The sequence below is a fragment of the Oryctolagus cuniculus genome, chromosome 2 (assembly GCF_051225735.1).
Source record: "Oryctolagus cuniculus isolate XC-2025 breed Fujian yellow rabbit chromosome 2, ASM5122573v1, whole genome shotgun sequence".
NCBI classification, from domain to species: domain Eukaryota; kingdom Metazoa; phylum Chordata; class Mammalia; order Lagomorpha; family Leporidae; genus Oryctolagus; species Oryctolagus cuniculus.
The window spans coordinates 76,607,031-76,620,078 of NC_142868.1; positions in this window are offsets into that span (position 1 = coordinate 76,607,031).

Below are 13,048 nucleotides of genomic sequence, written 5' to 3' on the forward strand. Positions count from 1 at the left end.
AATTAAAAAGACAGGCTGCTATAAGCAGATATGTGATTATTAGGATTACAGTTAATGGGCAGGGAGGAAGCGTAGGGAACATAATGATATGAGGAAAGTATGAGAACTGGCTTGTTAGTACTTAATGAGGAAAAGGGTTATAGTCCCCCAAAGTCCTATCATGCTCCTTTCAGTGACTCTAATTGATTGGCTGGGTTGGTTAATGAGGGACCATGCACTAGAGAAGCTAAGCAAAGACTTCTATTCTCATTTTATGATAGCACAGATTGATTGCAGAATATTCACTGGGGACAGGCAGATGTTGCTAGATGTTTTATATATTTCATTTTATATATCTGGTACTGAAATATTGTTCTGCACTGGGAAATTGACATTGAATGCTATCTTTAACAGAAAATGTAGAGAACTTTTTAGAATTCTAACAGCTCTGCATTCAGTCTAAAGAGAAAAACTTTTTGTAAACATTCCTTTCATGGAAATCAGTAATATACATGAAGTGTGACTAAGAAAATACGACACATGGTATTTAAGCAAGATTCACATAAGCTATTTTCCACCTCAAAAATTGTAAAACCTCATAACGATATATTTATTTCTTTCTTTTTTTTTTTTTTTTTTTTTTGACAGGCAGAGTGGACAGTGAGAGAGACAGAGAGAGAAAGGTCTTCCTTTGCCGTTGGTTCACCCTCCAATGGCCGCCGCTGCAGCCGGCGCACCGCGCTGATCCGATGGCAGGAGCCAGGATCCAGGTGCTTTTCCTGGTCTCCCATGGGGTGCAGGGCCCAAGCACCTGGGCCATCCTCCACTGCACTCCCTGGCCATAGCAGAGAGCTGGCCTGGAAGAGGGGCAACCGGGACAGAATCCGGCGCCCCAACCGGGACTAGAACCCGGTGTGCCGGCGCCGCAAGGTGGAGTATTAGCCTATTGAGCCACGGCGCCGGCTACGATATATTTCTTAAGCAAAGGAAATATAGAACGGAAATAGGATCCCAAGCTTTCTGGAGAATTTGGAGCTTGTTCAAAAGTCAGTTAGTTGCTTATTCTTGACTAGAATAACCATACAATATTTCTTAATAAGGAATCTCACAAACACTTGATGAGTATTTTTTCACTTATTTAGGGTTACAATAAAATCCATACATTTTCAGAAAGGTGTTTTTATGGCAAATAAAGGGTTGGAAAACTTGCTTCTGAATTCTAACTCCATGATTTGTGCTTAGGTAATGCACCTACATATATTAGGTACTCAAATATGCTTTTTTTTCTTTTTTTGGACAGGCAGAGTTAGACCGAGAGAGAGAGAGAGAGAGAGAGAGAGGTCTTCCTTTTTCTGTTGGTTCACCCCGCAAATGGCCGCCACGCCGGTGCACTGTGCAGATCTGAAGCCAGGAGCCAGGTACTTCCTCCTGGTCTTCCATGCAGGTACAGGGCCCAAGCACTTGGGCCATCCTCCACTGCCTTCCCGGGCCACAGCAAAGAGCTGGCCTGGAAGAGGAGCAAGCAGGACAGAATCCGGCACCCCAACCGGGACTAGAACCTGGGGTGCCAGCACCGCAGGCAGAGGGTTAGCCTAGTGAGCTGCGGCACTGGCCCCTCAAATATGCTTTCTAATTTCATCTATTATTTTAAAAACATTTTTTAAGATTTATTTATTTGAGAGGTGGAATTGCAGACACAGGGAAGGAAAGACAGAGAGAAAGATCTTCTACCCTCTGGTTTACTCCCCAAATGGCAGCAACAGCTGACCTTGGACCGATCTGAAGCCAGGAACCAGGAGCTTCTTCTGGGTCTCCCACATAGTTACAGGGTGTAAGCATTTGGGCTATCTTTTACTGCTTTTCCCAGCCCATAGCAGAGAACTGGATCAGAAATGAAGAAGCTGGAACTTGAACCAGAGCCCATATGAAATGCTGGCACTGCAGGTGGCAGCTTTATCCACTACGCCACAGCACCAGCCCCAATTTCATCTATTATTAGTATAAACTATAACTTTCATAACAGAAGAAAATGAAAAGTTATTTGTGGTGAATATAACAAACGATAAAGCCCATTCCTAATAAATACATTTGGTATATACATCATTAAGCCTCAATAAAAATAAGAAGCTTATATCAGTAAAGACAAGGAATGTAAAAGATAATTGTTTATGGATTTTATTTTTAATTGACACATAATAATTATATGTAATAATGGAGCACAGTGTGATAATTTGATAAATATATGCAGTGTATAATGATCAAATTAGAGTAATTAGCATTTTTATTATAGCACTACTGACAATACCAAGTATGGAATCAATCAAGGTGAAAAGATACAGAACATGTAGTACACACACAATAGATATTCAGCCACATAATGAATGAAATGCTTTCATTGATAGAAATATGGATGTAACTGGAGGACATTATGTTAGAAGAAATAAGAGGCACAGAAATCAAATTTAGTGCATGTTCTCTCAAAAAGAGATTTTAAATATTCAAAATGAATGACTGACTTTCTAGCAATTCATCATGCCTATGTATAATTTGTGTTTGTATATAATATCATTTATCGCTGCAAATAAAAGTCATGATAATTTTGTTCTCCTTTATTGGTGCTTCAAAAATTGTGTAGGGGCTGGCACTGTGGTGTAGCAGGTTTGGCCACTGATGGCAGTGCCAGCATCCCAATATGGACAGCAGTTTGAGTTCTGGCTGCCCCACTTCCTCTCTAGCTCTCTGCTAGTAAGCCTGGGAGGATAGTGAGGGATGGCCTAGGGGCCTGGGCTGTGCACCTACATGAGAAACCCAGAGGAAGCTCCTGCCTCCTAGCTTTGGACTGACCCAGCTCTGGTGGTTGTGGTCATCTGGGGAGTGAATCAGCAGATAGAAGATCCCTCTCTCTCTCTGTGTGTGTGTGTGTGTGTGTGCAACTCTGCCTTTCAAATAAATAAATAAATCTTTAATAACTGTGTAAATGTGAATATGCATATTTATATACTTATGTATCAATATATTTAATATAAATGTTAAATTCTTAAAATATTAAAACAAGAATTAAAACTCATAATAAACCGCATTTTTCCTCTTTTCTTGAAGTTCTTTGTTTTCTTTCTTCTTCACTTTATAAGTTTGTTTAGGGTGAGGCATGATATTGTAGCGCTTAAATATATTACCAACCATTGCAATACTTCAAATATAGCTTGAGAGAGATTTTTTTTTAGATTGTTCATCTTTTTTTTAAGCTTTTATTTCATGAATATAAATTTCCAAAGTACAGCTCATGGATTACAATGGCTCCCCCCCCCCCATAACTTCCCTCCCACCCACAACCCTCCCCTTTCTCACTCCTTCTCCCCTTCCATTAACATCGAGATTCATTTTCATTTTGAGAGAGATTTTTACTTCTGCAAATTGCAAACTGAATCTTAGAATAGTGTACTTTCTAAGCCCCTTAGGGAAGGAGAACCATCATGGAAAAGTATGGTCAGACAGAATCAAGTGTAGAAGAAACAGGGGAGCCTCTTCACTCCACCTGGCGTTGCTGGGTGAACGCTGCTTGTGGGATCTCTGTCAATGTCCTGCCTGCTCTGATGGGAGTTCGTGCTGTCCAGTGCTTCTGGGTAGGCACACTACTTAGAGTCTGTCATCAGTCCTCACAATGCTACAGTTCTCCTTTCCCCTAAAACAGTGTTCTAAGAAGAAATTTCTGCCCATTCCTTAGATGCTATTTCTTCCAAGTCCAGAAGCTTATTGAGTATCTTAGACACTGAGTTCTGTTGGAAAGGGACTCTGAGAGGTTTCCATGGAGGACATTTAAGACTGAGTCCTCTTGGCAGCACTCTTGAGTGCTGAGAGCTACAGGACTCAACAGAGGAAAGTTGACTGGTGCAGTTCCAAGAATTGCCATGGCCAATCCCTTGGGGGTTCTCTCAGCATTGTTCTAAATTAAAGCAATGGGTATTCTCAAGGACCAGTCAGGTGCATACAGGGTATTTCCAACAATAGGGGTATAACCTCAAAAGCAAGAGCTCCCTTCTACTAAGGGCAGTTCGGAGGGAATAACTCAGTTGGGAGGTGTCAGCAGGGAATATCCCCAGGTACTGGGAGAATGTGAGTGTGTTGAGTAGCTGGAGAAATTAAATACTATTTTTGTATCTCAGAAGGTTAGATGTCGCTAACCAGTATGAAAAGTACAGCAAATGAAGCAGAGGTAGAGGTGAGGAGTAAAGATGGAAATTGTCAAAATGAAAATTTCCAGAAGGCATTTGTTAAACATAGGTCTGAGGCTGGCGCCACGCCTCACTAGGCTAATTCTCCGCCTGTGGCGCCGGCACCCCGGGTTCTAGTCCGGGTGGGGCGCCGGATTCTGTCCTGGTTGCTCCTCTTCCAGTCCAGCTCTCTGCTGTAGGCTGGGAAGGCAGTGGAGGATGGCCCAAGTGCTTGGGCGCTGCACCCGCATGGGAGACCAAGAGGAAGCACCTGGCTCCTGGTTTCAGATCGGCCCAGCGTGCTGGCCCCAGCGGCCACTGGGGGGTGAACCAACGGAAAAGGAAGACCTTTCTCTCTCTCTCTCTCTCTCTCTCTCTCTCTCTCTCACTGTCTAACTCTGCCTGTCAAAACAAAACAAAACAAAACAAAACAAAAACACATAGGTTTGAAATTCCAGGGGGAGTCATAATAGAAGATTTTAGCTTTAGAGAAGGTGAGAGGATTTTTCAGGGAAGACTTGAGGACAAATAGAGGCAAGCAGTGCTTGGAGAGACTTAGTAGCCAGTGAAATAAATAAGAATAATGAGAAACAGATAAGAACACAGGAAGGAATGAGTTGACATGTGGACATGTAGGGAGTTTCTATAACAGAAGTGGTAAATGGAGTATAACATTGCAGTGTGGAAAACAGAGTGGATTGACATGTGTTCATTTGAACTGGATATTAAAAATAAATTATGACCTCTTTGAAGACATTTTTACGTAGGAAGGATGAGGTTTCTCTGAGCTACTCATTTACTTTTCATGGAGCAAAATTAGAAAAAGACTCTTTAAAAAACAGCCTGGTTGGAACGTTTGTCATCATTTTTACGACTTAATGTGCTGAGAAGAATATACAACTTTCCATGGTTTCCCAGCTCAAAAAGCATCATCTGAAATTCACGTAGGAAACCTTGGACTAACCCCATTGAGGGACAATCTACAAAGTGATTGACCTGTTGTCTTCAAAAATGTCAAGGTCAAGAATTTGAGTTCATACAAAAATTTGTTATGGAAGATTGATAGATACTGATAAAGAAAGTTGGGTAAAATGTAAACATTGGTGAATCTAAACAAAGGGCATATAGGAGTTTCTTATACTAGTTTAAAACTTTTTTGTAAGTTATAAAGTGTATGCAAATTAAGATTCTACAAAAATAAATCCTGGAAAATATGACAAGATTTTATTTTCAAAGATAAATTCCCATGTTGAGAATTTTCATTAAATCTAATGAGAGTACTGCAGAGAAAATGTAAAAATGATGCTGAGGAGAACAGCAAAGTGCTATTTAAGTTGTAATGGACAAAAGGAGTACAGACAGGAATGAGTACACTTCAGGTGAACAGTGCCTGTGTATCCTATTGAAACTGTCAAAAAGTAAGCTCACGAAACACATTGTCAGAAAATTCCTGCACATAAAATTACTTAAACAAAAAAAAGATGAAATGAGATAAGTTCCCCGCACTGTATGAGCCCTAGAATTTACACTTATGCTATTTTCAAAGGAGGGACAGTCAGGTATGTTTTTGTTTTCCTTGGCTTTATAGGGTTTGGAAATTGATGCCATTCAGCAGTAGATAGATATTTCCTGATGGTCTGAAAAGTCCTAACGTAAGAAAAGACAGAGAACCATGACAATGGCTCTTGAATAGGGCAGAAATCACTGTCCAAAGTTAGAAATTGACATCTTTTCATAAGAACTGTCACAAAGGTGACCTTGACAGGTGCAGGGCATGTAACAGGAAGTGCTAATGTCCACTGATGTTCATGAAAAGGCTCTTCTTTTGTGCCTATAATGCATTTTTGTTTTCATGGCCTACGCTACAAAGAGACTGAGTTAATCTCACTTGTGTGCTAGCAGACTGAAGTAGTAAGTCCATTATATTTCAAATATCCAAGCTCCTTTTTTAAACATTCAAGGTCTGCCTGGTTATTTGACGAGAGGTGAAGTTTTTGTGAGGCCATGGCGAGGCCAAATTCAACACAGACCTGGGCAATATTGTTGTAAAAGTTATCACCTTCTTTCTTTGTGAAATCTACTCAGAAACACCCACATACACAGTTATGCACAGACAACTTTCTAGTTACCATCTTAACTTCTGGAGGTACCGCTCTCATGGAATCAAATATTATTGGAGTTACCTGTCCCTGTCAAGGTCCTAAAATGAAATGGCTTCTTTATATAAAAGTTGCAAGAGCTAAGGAACTGCAGGCATTTTATTATACAGAAAGCACGCAAAGCCATGATGATAGATGTCCTCATATTTTTCTTTCAAGTCTTCAGATGTACAACCCAAAGCTTTTTTTTTAATAAAAAAAAAAATAACCTGGCGGAGGCAGTACTATCTGACTTCTGATTTAACATTGTGTCCACATTAAGTCGAAACAGCAAATGCAAATGATTTTATTTTACCTAGGGATTGATGGGAGTGTCTTGAAAAACATAGACCTCAGTGGCAACTAAACCCCGCACAATATCAACTGTGATTTCACTTTTTTGAGATCATAGAACCAATGCCTACGAAGTAGTATGTGGTACATCAAGAAGTATTCGATTCAGTAAACAATGATAATGTTGAAGACACTGGTTCCCTTTGCTTGCTTGTCTGTTTCAGTACAACACAAAGCCAAGGTTAAAATGCTTTGAGTGGTTGCTAATAAGATTTTAAACATCTTATCTGAAACCTATTTATTTAGCTAAAAAACATGAAGTTGTGTTTAAACACATGTAGATATTGCATCTAAATCTCTTGCCTCAAGATTCTATGATTATCTGATTCATTTAATATACTCATTAGGTTCATCAATTTAAAAGATTTGTTTTCAATTCCCAGTTGTGCAAAATGTTGCATTATGTATCATGAAGTTTTATTTATTCTCTGGCTGGAAATTCTCCAGCCATTTACTGAAAAAGATGTGTGTGTATTTATAATTATCATACAAGTTAAGAATATTTCAAAATAAACTTTACTTACATGAAATACAAAGATTCAAATGAAAGAATTAATTTTACATGGCTTTGAAATTATTTCGGGAATTGTTTATCTAGGAGTCCTGCCTCATAGGTCATTCAGGGTTTACTGTGATGTGACATAAGGGAAAGAATCATCTGGAAAGGTGCCATAGGCTTGTTCCTCACTGGCTCTTTTTTTTAAATTTTTATTTATTTATTTTTTTGACAGGCAGAGTGGACAGTGAGAGAGAGAGAAACAGAGAGAAAAGTCTTCCTTTTTTTCCATTGGTTCACCCAGTGGCCGCTACGGCCGGCGCACCGCGCTGATCCGATGGCAGGAGCCAGCTGCTTCTCCTGGTCTCCCATGCGGGTGCAGGGCCCAAGCACTTGGCCATCCTCCACTGCACTCCTGGGCCACAGCAGAGAGCTGGCCTGGAAGAGGGGCAACCGGGACTAGAACCCGGGGTGCCAGCGCCACAGGCGGAGGATTAGCCTATTGAGCCGTGGTGCCAGCCACTCACTGGTTCTTTCTACCACTTTCGCTGGTGAACACTGGCAGAATAAACTATATATATTTTTTTCTCTCAGATTTATGCTGTTGAATCACCTTGTTTTTCAAAGGTTCTTTCTACTTTTAGTATTTTGGGGGAAAAAAATCTGTGAGCTATCTTGTTATTGAAAAATTACTTTTCTTAACATTTAGAAATAGGATGGCTCAGTCATAATTCTTGCTTCAATTTAATATACATCTTTTACATTGTTTATGTATTTTTCATCCTTATTTCAATATATTATTACTGTGTTTACTGTTGGTAGAAAAACACTATCAGTTATATGGAGAGAAACAGATATAATTTGGGGGTGGCATGACTAAATTTTTTTTCTTATCTTTAAATGGCTATATTAGCTGACCTAGAAAAAATTAATGGGGTAAGAAAGAATGTTATAGCACTATCACAACACATGTCTATTTTTGGGTGTTTAATAAATCTGAAAATTGGTACTAAGCAATATGTTCCTATTATTATATTAATTTTCATGAGATTTTCAGATTATTGAATGAAAATTAATGCTCTTTTACGTTTAGAGCATGTAGAAAGGAAACTATATTCAATCATGGGCTCTAAAATCCGTCATCTTTTGAGATGTCTTGATAGAATAAGAACATAAATCACTTGCTATGAGCTGAAGGCACTTGGATTTGTTTTGTTTGTTTCTTAGACTGCCTCCTACTTGGTTGCTATGAACATGAGACCTAGGCATTAGATAATATTTTGAAAAATCTATTCTCAGAAGCCATTGGAAAGATTATTAACACACCTTTACCATCTTATGTTCTCTGATTTTATCCGGTTTACTTGCATTGATACTTCATTTCTGACCTGAACTGACATGCCATCTCATAGCCTTCTATGGAAAAAAAAAATGATCCTTTATGAATGCATTCAATGAGGATTGAGAATTCAGAAATAATGAAGAATGCCCAGGGCAAAATTCTGAAGTAGCTGAAGTTCATTTTTAGAAGCCAACCCCTCCTCTTTTTAGCATACTTTTTATACTTTTTGGTTTCTTCTGTCCCAGATTCAATCACCCCACACTCTTCTATAGTTGACTCATAGCTAACACGCACACACACACACACACACACACACACCTTTGAAGTACCCTATTCTTGAATTCTCACATTTTCCTCTTCACTCATTTCTAAATGTCTATGTTCTTATAACCACTACGTCCTAGCTAGCTGCCATTTAGAAAGTAATCTGATGAAACCTTCCCACTGAAACTATTCTTATTCTCCCAATGGTTTTTGCATTTTCCAAATTTCTCTTATAAAAGAAAACAATAACCCAAAGAATAGAATCACTAATGAGGAAATCCATGCAGAACTAAGGGCTAAAATACCTGGGCCAGCAATTATATTTTCCTGTCTGAAGTTACATAACTCTCAGGCCTGGCTAAATGTGTCCAGCAGTGCCTAAGTTAATATTTCCAATCACTTTCTTATTAACCTACAGTCAGTTATAGCTTTTCCTGACTTTGGGAGAGCTGAAAAATTACATGTACATGTATACATAACACTTCACTATTTAAATTAACATATAAATATTTTATTGAGTACTCTTCTATGCCAGAAAGTGTAGAATTTTTTCATATAAAGAATTTTTGAAATGCAAATAGCAAACTAAGAAAAGGTCCCTGTCCTTATGAGATTCAGAGTCTGGCTTAGCTGCAAAAATGAGCCAGTGCGACATACGGTGCACAGAGATAGACATATAGAGGAGAAAAGGATGCTGGTGCTGCCTGGGGAGCACTGATATTGACATCCAGGAAGGAAACTCTAGGCAGATTAATGTTCCCATTATTTGGATTCTATAAATGCTAGAGAAGATGTCAATGGGAGCCATTTGATGGCATCAGTAATGTTCTGTAGCAGATTCTGTCATATGCTGCCCAAATCTCCTTTTAGAAAGAAAGGCTTTACTCCTGAGACGTCTAGGGTGTCACCAATGGACCTTCGTCAGCTGAAGATTGTCTAGGAGTACGACTTCTTGGGGCGACCTCCATCCTAAAGCCAGCTGATACAGAGATCTCTATGGACTTTTCTGAGGTCTGTTTAAAGACAACATTAAAAGCCAACTTCTGCGTCTTCCCGAACTAGCTTCCTCTCCTTTCCTGCTGTGAGTATTGACTGCGAGAGTTCTCCATTAATAAACTTCTGGCAAACTATCTCCAAGCCTTCTTTTGCTTCCCAGTGATCACAGCCTATGCTAGCTGGTATCAGAATTGATCTGGGAAGGAATATTACAGACAGAATATGAGAGTTGGATTGCCACACCCAGATAGCAGATGGAACCCCATCAATGATGATAGGTGGAGGGCAGGCAATCCCTACCATAGCTTATAAAATCTTTTATAGGAGATTAGCTGAGAGGATATTTTAGCAGAAGTGAATGCATTAGTGGGTAAGATAGAGTGGCCATTTGCAATTATAGTGTGGTGGAATGGGGTGCTAAGTATAATTGATACTTTGGAGAAAGATACATATAATTTTTTAAATAATTAAATGTGAAAAAGAGGGCCTGTTTGCAATATTTAAGAAAGTTTTTATCTCCCAAAGCAGAAGAATAGATAAAACTGAAGCAATACAATAACTTAGCCATTTTGTAGCAACAGGGCTACAGAAGACAAAACTATTAATCTGAATCAGGCTTCACTAGTAAGTGCAAGTCCCTGGCCGGGAAAAAATGAAATTCTAACATGGCATAATAACATTTGAGTTGTTGCATGCCGGAGTATATTATACCTAGATTCTCTTCAACTCTCCGAGTCTGTAAATAATAATAACAATCTCCAAAAAGACCTTGAAGATGATGCAGATCCTTTTTTCAATTATTCCCTTTTAAGCATTAAGTTGCTAACCAGACTTGAGGCACAATGACTTGGGGAGTGACTGGGCCTATTTATGAGATGGGGTAGTACTTAAACCAATTGGATTTTAGACTGATACACCAAAAGAAGCTGAACACAGAATAATGGAAAAAGTGATGTTCCATACTATGTGAGGTAGAAATGCCACAATTTTTCATGACAGATGGTGAAAAAGGGAAAGAAAGTCTGAAAGAAATAGAAATGCTAGCTATTGTTTGAAATTGCATCAGAGAACTGATTCACAAAGTTCTGAGAATATATCACTTACCAAAGGAATTCACTGTTAATATGCATAAGCATTGCTAAGAAATACAATACTAGGTGTTTTCTATAATTTATCACAGCGATAGAGATAGGAATTAATGACAATCTAAAACAACAGAGAACATAAAGTGATGGCGTGTAACAGTCATAAACTATTTGTGAACATATTTATCAAATGTGTGTTAGTGTGAGTGAGAATAAAAAAGTATATCATGAGACTAGTTGCAAAGATGGCCAATGGAACCACGGCTTACCTTTAGACAATATAGATGAGTGACAATTACAAGAAGTCTTCTAAAAGTTTGTGGAAAATGCGTGGTATAGGGGCCAGCATTGTGGCATCATGGGTAAAGCCATCACCTGCAATACCAGCATCCCATATGGGTGCCAGTTCTTGTCTCAGCCCCTCTACTTCTGATCTAGCTTTCTCCTAATGAACTGGGAAAAGCACAGGAGGATGGCCAAGGTATTTGGGCCCCTGCTACTCTTGTGGGAGACTCAGATGAAGCTCTGGATCCTGACTTTGGCTTGGCCCAGCCCTGGCAGTTGGGGCCATCCAAAGAGTGAAGCTGTGAATGCCAGATTTCTCTCCCTTTTTGTCTCTCTTGCTGTCTCATTGTAACTCTGACTTTCAAATAAGTAAATAATAATATTTTTAAGAAAAAAGATAATGCGATAATGCATAATATGAGAAAATATGCATAGATTAAAATATTTTACACCAAAATAAATTTACCTTTTAATACAATTTTTCACAAATATATATATTCAATTTTTCACAAATAAAAATAAATATATCCTTGTATATTCTCAGTATGTACAATCAAGTAATCTAGGGTGCAAAAGTTGAGGGTAGTCAGCACAGTAACAAATTGTAGGTCAGTACCCAATTTCCAGATCTGAGCCAGTTTTCAGATCTGGAATGTGGTGACTGAGGAAGAATATGGGTGCCTAGAAGGAAGAACCCAACCACCTACCACAAGCACCCACAGCACTTCCCCAAATCCTCCTCTAAGGGAGACCACAGCCACTTACTCTGATAATCAAATGCAAACGTTTTTGTAGGTAGGCTAAAATAGCATCTTGGGTACACAATTAGATAGGGAGCCCCTGGTAATGTTAATAAATGGAGCACTTGGCTCCCTGATTATTATTTCTCTAGGTCCTTGTTTACTAAGAAAATATACCTAGATGGTAATTTACAAAACCCCTCACTATTTCCTATCTGTGGGCTGAGAGCCATGATAATAGAGAAGTACAAGTAGAATCCTCTTGATTCATCCCACATCTTGGAGCGAATGGCAGAAAATTATCAGCACCATGAAAAATGTGAACATATTTTAATTTAATTCATCATCTTGGCCACTGAAAAAAATATATATACTCTGAAGCAAGACAAGGGTTTTCAACTCTGTCAGATAACTGCCATTCCATATATGGTATCTTTCGCATATACATGGCATCCACCATTCATATTGGAAATTCCTATTTTCCCCATTTCTATAAGAAAGGGGGATCAAAACACATCTACATTAGAATAAGAGTACACATTTATAGTTTTGTCCTATGGCTGAATTAACTCTTCTACCATCTTTCAAAGTATAGTCCAAAAAGATCTATGCAGCTGAACATTCAACCTAATTCTGTTCTCATCCACTGTATCATTTAGAGTTGGCTAATTGAATTGGATAAAGGAAAATTGTCTAGTACAATCTAGGTTTTGCTAAAAAACATATATGTGTTTCATTGTGGAAGATAAATTCCAGGAGTCTATTTCAAGTCCCGCTGACCCCTATTGGTATTGCTGTTGCATAGCACTGACAATGAATGCAATGTGCAGAAGCTGTGCCATGATAAATGTTTATTCCCTTTTTTCAACTTTTATTTAATAAATATAAATTTTCAAAGTACAACTTTTGAATTATAGTGGCTTTTCCCCCCATAACCTCCCTCCCACCCGCAACCATCCCATCTCCCACTCCCTCTCCCATCCCACTCTTCATCAAGATCCATTTTCAATTATCTTTATATACAGAAGATCAACATAGTATATACTAAGTAAAGATTTCAACAGACTGCACCCACACAGACACACAAAGTATAGAGTACTGTTTGAGTAGTAGTTTTACCACAAATAGAGGCTCAGATTCCCCAGGGTTGAGGTTGTA